Source organism: Suncus etruscus, chromosome 8, assembly GCF_024139225.1.
Source record: "Suncus etruscus isolate mSunEtr1 chromosome 8, mSunEtr1.pri.cur, whole genome shotgun sequence".
NCBI lineage: Eukaryota > Metazoa > Chordata > Mammalia > Eulipotyphla > Soricidae > Suncus > Suncus etruscus.
In genome coordinates this window covers 80,140,933-80,150,782 of record NC_064855.1, presented here as the reverse complement: position 1 = coordinate 80,150,782, position 9,850 = coordinate 80,140,933, and the positions used below count along the sequence as shown (strand labels likewise).

Sequence of the window (9,850 nt, the reverse complement as noted above, 5' to 3'; positions counted from 1 at the left end):
AAACCCTGAGTGCCACTAGGTGTGCCCCAAGCCCCCCAATTAATTTAATATAAATATGCCACTTATTTGTGCCAAACACTTTTGTTAGTATTAAATTATATCATATTCAAAACCACAGTGAGGTAAAAATAGTAGTAAGATTTGGAAACTGAGAAAAATAAGGTAAACAATTCACTAAAGATAGCCTACATGTAGCATAGGCAGGAAACTTTAATCTATTTGTGTTACCACAACACTCTGCTTCTACTGTCTACAACTATTCTTAATTATGTAAGGAATATGATCATGTTCAGAGGCATTAAAATTACTGTTACTACAATTTTCAGAGTCTATAACTATCAGCATGTTGCTAAATTACATGAATACATTAAGCATGATTTCAGTTAAAATGAAAATGATCATGATATTTTTAAAGAATTGCATTTTTGAGATAAGATATAAAAGTTATCCTGAATTTCCTATATATTTTTGTAGGTCTATTTTTCTCAACGTTCTTGTGTTGTTTATATATCTAATGTGACTTAGACCTGACCACACTTTTTCTAAACATATGCATCTTTGCCCCACGTTGGAATCAATTTAGAAACATCAGTATTCATTGCAGTGGGAAAGATGCACTGGAAAGAGAAATTAAAAACACTGATTAGCTATGTTCCCTGCTGTAATTTCTTCAGGAGTGTCTGTTTCTAAAATGCTTTAGGTGTTTGTTCATAAACTTTTCTACATTAACAGGTGAATGTGTGCTCACTTCGGCAGCACATATACTAAAATTGGAACGATACAGAGAAGAGTAGCATGACCTCTGCGCGAGGATGACATGCAAATTTGTGAAGCATTCCATATATTTTTTAGAATAAAGTTAAGAAAAAAAAACGGTGTATGTATTCCTCCTCTGCACAGCACTTTATACAGATATTGCCCCCTACTCTTTCTATTAACACTAAGGTATCATATTGTGCAAATGTGCCAGCATGGATCAAGAAAACAATGTAAGAAAACCTGCTATCTTGTTAAAGATCTTGTCATTGAACCTTATGACATTGGTACATAAACAGGGAGAATAATGTTTCTGAGAAATTACATGGACTCAAAATATAAATCCATTTCCAGTGGCTTCTCACCAGTATTGTATTGTTTGTTTTCTTTTCTTATTGCACTTTGCCACTTATTTTGCCTTGCTCCTGGCCTTTGTAATAGGTTCCCTCTGATGAAATTGCCTTCCTATTACTGTGCAAGTTCTATTCTTAGCCTTTCCTTTGGGAACCATATCATTTTTGAAACTCGGTAGTTCAAAAAAATAATATACCTAAATAAAAAGCACTACATAAACCATTCAGATCCAGAATATTAATGATTAGGGAGCGAAGTCAGATCCAGAATATTAATGAGAGAAGAGAGAGAGATATATACATGTATACATCTATGAGTAGTTTCTTTTCTAAACCACGGTTGTCTAGTTGAAAAAGGCCATACACATTGGGGCCAGAATAATAGCACAGTGGGTAGGGTATTTGCCTTGGATGCAGCTGACCTAGGTTTATCTTGGCACCACATTTGGTTTCCTGTGATCCACCAGCAGTGATACCTGTGTATAAGAGTAGGCTTGAATATTGCCTTGTATGGACCTAAAACCAAACAAATGAACAAAGGCACCCATCATTTTTATTTTAAACTACATGTACATCAAAAACTATAATTGTAGTTTCTGAAAAAGATCCAATAATCCACCTTCTTCCTTCTTGTCCATGCTTGTATTAGTTGAGATAATAATGTACATTGAAGTGAATATGGAGGTTGTTTATTACAAATTGATACTAGATTGGGAAGTGGTTTATTTTTTTTTATAAATTCCAGCTAATTTGACATAGAACTTCCTGTTAAGACTCCATGCCAAAAGGCAAAACAAATATCTGTGAGCTCAATTTCCTCAGATATTTTGCCAATTTCAGTTATGCTAATGTTTTGACTTTAGGTAGTTCAATGGTTTCTGATGTCATTTATTAGGAGTATTCTTACATACTGCCTTTCTTAGGTCCTTCTATAGACTTTGACGTCAAGCATTTTTAATGGACAAATGCCAAAGAATATGCATATATATGTGTTCTTTGGCATTTGTCCATTAAAAAGCATATATATATGCATTTATATATACATTTATATGCATCTGTCCTGATTAAGCAAGAAAATCTAAATTACATAAACTTAGATATGTATATTTGCAGTTTATCCACTAGTTTCATTCCAAAATTGTCCAGCATCTAAAAATATGTTGAGGCCCACCACTGCCGTCCTACCAACAGAAAAACTACCTGACTTTTCGACTAAGCTCCAAGAGAAAAATGGTCTATGGTACAATTGAAATAGTCTGGTCCTGGCTGTAAGTACTGTCGCATTCTCAGAAAGCTGGAAATGTAGCAGAAGCTCTATTTTTGTATAAATATGGTAGCTCAATGCCCTCTGGCAGAAATGGACTGCTAGCTAACCTTATCAAACACCCAAACTACAATATTATTTTATGTCTGTAAGTCTTGAGCAGCCCCAATATCTTATAATAGTTCTAGCCCAGAAGTATTACGAGGAATGTAATGAGAATGTTACAAATAACAATTGTAAAGTAACAATACAGTGAGATTAAACAGTAATACAGAAGGCTCAATTATCATCAACTATATACAACCCAGTAAATTCTTAGATACTGATTTTAGGAACACTATGCAGGATATAGCAACCATTTCAAATTGACCTATTTTATATGAATTTTGGTATCCATTTTTCTATGTGTTGTAATAAGCAATATGAAGTGACTGCAAGGGCAAGATATAGTGATGGGTGGGAGACTGGAGACACAGGTGAATAGAAGTTGATGGTAGTAGGATTGATGTTTGAATATTTAATGCCTGAAATGACTATATTCTGAAAAACTTAGTAAATTATTGTGTTATATAAAAACTAGGAAAAATATTAAACTATTAGATAAATCACTAATATTTAAAAAGTAAGCAAGATGAATTAAATCTAGATAAGGAAGATACTAATCGGTGTCAAAAATGTGAATATACAAAAAGATGTTGATCAAAAAATAAAAAAGTTTCTTATGCTAGATGAATAAGTTCTGAGTAACTAACATACATCAAGGTAAGTATTATTAATGCCATAATATTATATACTTGAAATTTGCCGAACATGAATTTAATGTTGTAAAGAGAAAAAGAATAAATGGGGCCCGGAGAGATAGCACAGCGGCGTTTGCCTTGCAAGCAGCCGATCCAGGACCAAAGGTGGTTGGTTCGAATCCCGGTGTCCCATATGGTCCCCCGTGCCTGCCAGGAGCTATTTCTGAGCAGACAGCCGACAGCCAGGAGTAACCCCTGAGCAATGCCGTGTGTGGCCCAAAACCCAAAAAAAAAAAAAAAAAAAAAAGTGAAAAAAAAAAGAAAAAGAATGAATGAAAATTGGAACTATTATGTAAGAAGATAATTACATTAATTGGCTTGATTATTGTTATCATTTCCCAATTTATAAGTAATTGCTCTTTGTCAGTTACACCTCAATAAAACTGGAAAATATGAAAAATAAATAGGTTAATTAAAATATGATAAATATAGTCCAGGAAACAGTACAAATGTTAGAGAGCAAACTTACTATGTTTCTAGACTGGGTCAATTTCTGCAACACCTTATCCTTTGAGCACTCTGAGATTGAGCCTGAAGACCCAGAGGACTTTTCAGGTGTCCAGGAATTTTTGGTTGGCCTAAACAACATCACATCCTTGGGCCTCTGAATTGAACTACAGTCCAGTTCCTCTGAGTCTCAAAACTGTCCTCATATACTTTTTGAGGACTTCTTGAAAACCATCTAATTAATTTAATCGAGAACACTGTCTACAAATATTTCAATATTTCATGAAGAAATATAAAAGCAAATCTAAAGATCACATGTTGCTATAATAATGTACATTCATTTTGGATTATCAAATTTATCTACAATATTTGTATTCATAAAACAAGTCATTAAATTATCTTGTGAAGTTGAGGACTTAGCATTATAGCACTGCAATTTCACAGGAGTTCAGTTTTTATTCTGGTATGTATAAAATTTAGGGTGATTTTTAAAGCAAGCTCTCCAAGTTAGAAATATGCACAGGTTAGATGTATAGAAATCCTCCTGTATACTGTAAATATATGCTAAATGTTTCTCTCTGAAGTTTTAAGCAAAGCCTTCAATGAAACTGAAATAGAATAACACATTAAGATGAACTATAACAAATGTAATTGAACAACATAAGCAAATGAATGCAGATGAGCCCAATCTGTGTCTCTGTAGTCATTTATTTCCAAAGGAGAATTAAAAATTGGAATAAAAATCCTTCCTGAAAATTGAAATTCAAGATCAAAGGAATTTAATCCAAAATCATTTATTTTAACCTCGAGTATCAAAAACCTCATAACCCAAATTGTAAATTAAATAAAATACAAAACAATAGTAGCCAATTTCTTGTCTTGCCAGTGGTTTTATAGTTCCATTAACAAATAGAAGCATCATCAGGTGCACTGAGCTAGGCTTTCACTTTCACTGAATAGGCATGCCCCCTTGGGCCTTGGGAGTTGGATTAATTTAATTGAAATTTTTTCAGTAGGTTTACTTTTGAAGAGTCTTCAGCATTTAAAAAGGACAAGCCAGATTTACATAGCAGATGCCCAAGACCTTAGCAATATATAAAATAATTCAAACATTTGTTCTTTTAGGTAACTTTTTTAGTCAAAACTACTTTTGAAAAATTCATTATTCAATATTTTCAAATCTATTGTGTAAATTCAATGTTATTAAACTAACTGAGATGACATATGATTTGCATCTGCAATATAGAATTTAAAAATTGTAAAGTAAAAATAAATTAGAAAAATTTTTAAGTAAGAAATTAAGTTTGGTATCCAAATTGGCTTATTGAAGTCTCCTGATTCTGTAACTATTTCTCAAATACTTAGTGGAATAAAACAATATAGACATATTTTCTGTATTTCTGGGGAAAATGGAAAAGCTATCCAAATGAAATTTTCATGCAAAAAGTCTAGGAGCTAGCATGACTAGAGTCCTTTTGAGTGATATTACAGATTCTTTATAGAGTTTTTGGCTCATAATCACATTCATTTCAAAACCAGCAATTTCCTTATTCCAGAGTTGGTTTCTTTATTTTCTCTTCTCTTGCTCCAAAGCAAAAGACTGCTTTTTCTTTTTTATTTACAAGACCTATTTTTCCTGCATTTGGACACCCCAGGAAAAATCCAAAAAACAAAAATAAAAAAGAAACAAATCTTACATTGAGAGTATTCCACCTAATAATATCTGTATAGCATACAAAACAACATATTCATGTGGTACACTGTTTAGAATTGTGCATTTTTAGTTGGTAGGTTTGCATATTTAAAGTTTTCATACTTATGGGAAGACATTTTTGCTTATTGTATCCTGGTCAGGAATGCAATTTCAGACACTGCAATTTATTTGTAAAGCTAAATATTTTCAGTAGCAGTAACTTTATCTCCAAGTTCTTATTTGAATACTTATTTTTAAGTATTTTTAAAGTAACTTTTATCATTGAATCACATAAAGTACAAACTTCAGGAAGTTTTTATTATAGTAAGAAAATGCTTTGCGGTTGATGTCTGGTTCAGAAAGATTTTAATTGAGACTACACATAATAGTGATTAATTCTCACACATACTCTGACTATAGTTCAACAATATTACATGACTTTTTTTCTGTCAACTTCTTTTTTTATAAGCTTATATAAGTTGATGATAGTAAAACTTCCAAATTGCAATTAAAATGTTTGAAGTAAACAATTAGATAATGAAGTTTCAAAATCAGTATCATTTATTGGATTCACTCTGGTATTTACAGTAATGTTTAAAAACATCAAACATTGAACACACAAAAAAGTTTCTTAGCTAGTCATCTGAATCCTTGCCACTATCTGCCAATTATTACATAAGTTCATTATTTTGGAATTTCTGTACTTCATACTGCTCTGTATTAGATGTAATGCCTAGAAACATGTCAATCACTGTGTTTCCTTTAGATAGCATGTGCTATTTGTCATATTAAACTTCATCTTACCAAAAAAGAAACATAAAGTGACATCTCACAAACAACAAAATCTTTTGTAAGCACATTTATAAACTAGAACAAATGGAATGTGCATGCAATATTAAACTATAAATATGTGTAGAGTTAGGGAATATTTCACTTGGAAGTGTACTACAAACCAGTGTTAATGCAATTCTCCAAACCTCATTGCTTCTCAGAATAAACAAAATATGCTTTTAGCATGGCTATTTTTATATAATAAAATATATTTATTATTGCAAATGTTTTAATATAACTTCCATTCAACAATCTAGCAGTAAATACTACATGTGTTTATTTCTAATACAGAATAGAATTTAATTATTTAAATTTGTTTTCTATAAAGAATGTTTGTAATGACATAATTCCTTTAAACTGACATATTTTCACAATCTTAGAAATTTTTAATAATACATTGCTCTAGGGTGACACTTCAAATGATAGCATTTCACAGTAGGTTAGCAGGCATCTTTTCTCAGTGTACCATGGGGAACCATTAGCATCATTCCCATTTTATAGAGAAGGATATTAAAGAAAATGGTGCCAAGCCCTGGTCAAAGCACTTGTCCTTGATGGTGAAAATAGAATTTACATTCCCCATCTCTCAAGAGCATCCACTAACAGCCATCAGATGAATATCCTAAAATACTTGGTCTAGTTTATCTCTTTCTCACTGAACCTTGAATGGAAAATAAGTGCAATAAATGGAATGAGTAGCATTAAGTTATTATGCAGCAGAAAATTAGTAATTTAAATATCCCCAAAACATATTTGTTGTAGCTGTCATTCTATATGCAGCTTGTATTAGCTCTAAATAAAATTGCAAGACTGATATTCAAGGCTTACGTATTTTAACCAATTATAATTTATCATTAAATTAATGAACAAAAGACACCTGAAATATACCAATCTTAAATAATAATTCTAGTGAATCTTACATGGAAGAAAAAAAATACTTTAATATAAACAACCCTACTATACTTTAAACAATCACTAAATTTCTAATTCCTCACTAAGCACTTTATTCTAGTAATAAAATGCTTATTATTATATTATTACAATACTTATCAAATACTTCGGTTATGTGGTGTGGGTGTACCTATTTAAAACCCTAGACCCACCCATTTCTGGGAGGGGTCTTGGGAACCGGATAGTAGGTGTAACTTTACCTGCGAGCCCCTCCCATTCCTGGGAGGGGTCTGGGAAAAGGTAGATAAGGCTTGGACCAAGGGAATTCGGCCTTTTGGCTTTTTGCCCTTTCTGCGCTGCTGTGCGCTCTGGCTTCTGGGTTTCTGTGTTCTGGTCTTTGACCAGCATGGAGCCCAAAGGGAAGATGGCTAACAGGAAATAAGATACAGGGCTAGCAAAATATGGCTGTGCTTGAAAGGTTATGAATAGGCCACACACATGTGGTGGCTAGGGCTTGAATAAAGTTGCTTCCTGACGCCTGACTGTGAGTGAGTGATTTCACCTGGGCCTGGGACTCGCCAACTGCATGGAGGTTGCAAAGCCACGTGGACTGGAATGGCATGGAGAGAAATCCACCTCCATCCATCGCCATCCAGCTCCATCGCTAATTATTTAATACAACAATGTGGATACTGTATGATCTCTTGTATTACAGAATGACCAAAAGAACACTTTGAGGGTTATACCTGCATTGTGGCTATACAGTAAATTAAATCTGAGAATGCAAATAAAGTACAAGTTCATCCCTTTTAAACATATAGCACGCTTATAAATGATAATTATATTAAAAAAAGAAGCAAATATTAAGAACTATGTGTCATTGTCCATTTTTTGAGCCAATAAGCAATTCCTAGATTATCATGATTTGATTTTTACATTCCACTTACTGAAAATGCTATTTTAAATAAATAAAATATAGCTTATTTTGGCTACTTATATATTTTGAAAGAAGGGTAGAAATTATTTCAATATTTTTGAGAGTTATATCTATCATTATCTAAAAATATATTATCAACCCAACATTTTCAGCATCTTTAAAGACATTTGATGAAAATCTGAATACAATAAAAATTACTTACTATATTATTAAAAGTTATATTAAACAACAGTCTGATTTAATATTAATTTTTATTGCAGTGTCATGGTGTGCATTACTATTGAATCCATTGTCTCACTGTAGTTACTATACTAATTTTTCCACCTGTGTATTACATTGAATTAATCAGTATTATTAACTTAATAATGCATATTTCTGAATACTGACACTTATTCTATGAAACAAAGATTACATTTTCTATTGAATAAATAGTAGTACTTCACTTTGACAATTTCAAGTTTTTTACAGAAATTTTTTGACATTCAAGAAATCTAAAACAGTAATATTTTGATATATTTTTCTAAGAAACATCTAATTTTATTAATTATCTCATTGGAGAGTATAGTCTGTCTTATTATGAACTGTAATTAAGGAGCGTGACAGTTTTGTTGAGCATAAGCTAGTAATTTACAATGTTTTGATAATAATACATTCTTCTATTTTAAGTAGACTACAACTTTTTGTCATAAAACGATTATAAATTCTGTAATTGAGGAAAATTAGAAAGAAAAAAGAGGGGTATGCCAAGTCCTCCCATCTCCCCGACCACTAAGCCGCCTGAAAAATTTAGCATTCTCTGCCCATACTCACCATTAACCTAGCAGAAAAATGTTCCAGTTACTCTATTAAGATACAAAGAAAATTGAAAAGTCAAATCACTGTCTCTTTTTTCAGGTATACTCTAGGGTGAAAATTCTGGGGCCCTCTTAGGATGGGTAGTGACAGATTCTTCTTTCTGCTTAAAGCCACAGCAGCTACCACCTCACTTAATGCCACCAATGCATCTCCACAACTTAGCCTTATAAAATTGCTAAGACGCCCAAGTTGTCCCAGGCCAAAAGATTCTGGACCAAGTAGTCAAAAATCTAAAAATGTTATCGTATTGTCAGCCCAGTAAACTCATAGCAAATATGTTACATAGAAGACCCACAAGCTTATTGACTCTAAGCAGTAACAGAGAAAGCCCAACTTGCACCACCCACAGCCCAGTGGACCCTTAGATACATATTTTAGTAAAACCATTGAGAAATAAAAATTATAATAAATTGATGATTATTGATCTAATTTTGAGAATTCCAATGTTTTTGTGTTGTAACAAACAATATAAAGTACATGAGTTTGTGCCTACAAGAGATCATGGTGGGAGAGAAACAGGTGACACAGGAGGAGGGAAGGTCACACTTGTGTTGGTATTGGTACTTGAACATTTACTGTATGAAACAACTAATGTTATTGTACAACTTGTTATACAATACAAGTGTTATAAAAACATTTATAAATTGTAAAAAGTTAAAAAAATGTAACTAAAAATAATGTAAAAAGAAGCAGATGAAAGATAACAGAGCAGGGTGCAGGGTCCATGGACACATTTGTGATGTAAAAATGTGTTATATCTATATAACAAAACCACAGAACCAACAAAATGGAAAGCATTAGGTCCAAACTTTAATAACTAAGCTTAAATGTGCACTGTCAATGGGCAGGTGAGGGGAGGGTGGGAGGAAATCTGGGAGATTCGTGGAGAGAATTTGGCCAAAGTGGTAATATTATTGCCTGGATATTGCATGCCTGAAACTTAACTATGGTAACTTTATAAATCAAGTACCTTACAATTTTTACAATATTTTATAATATATTTACAATATATTTACAAAATAT

The 9,850-nt window shown here is 32.4% G+C and overlaps 1 non-coding gene across 1 annotated transcript; it reads left to right on the top strand.

Annotated features, from left to right (window-relative positions):
- The first annotated feature begins 740 nt into the window (after nucleotides 1–740).
- LOC126017012 (U6 spliceosomal RNA) lies at nucleotides 741–847 on the top strand. The gene has a single exon (XR_007498690.1). It is a non-coding gene; the product is annotated as a U6 spliceosomal RNA (small nuclear RNA).
- The last annotated feature ends 9,003 nt before the right edge of the window (nucleotides 848–9,850 follow it).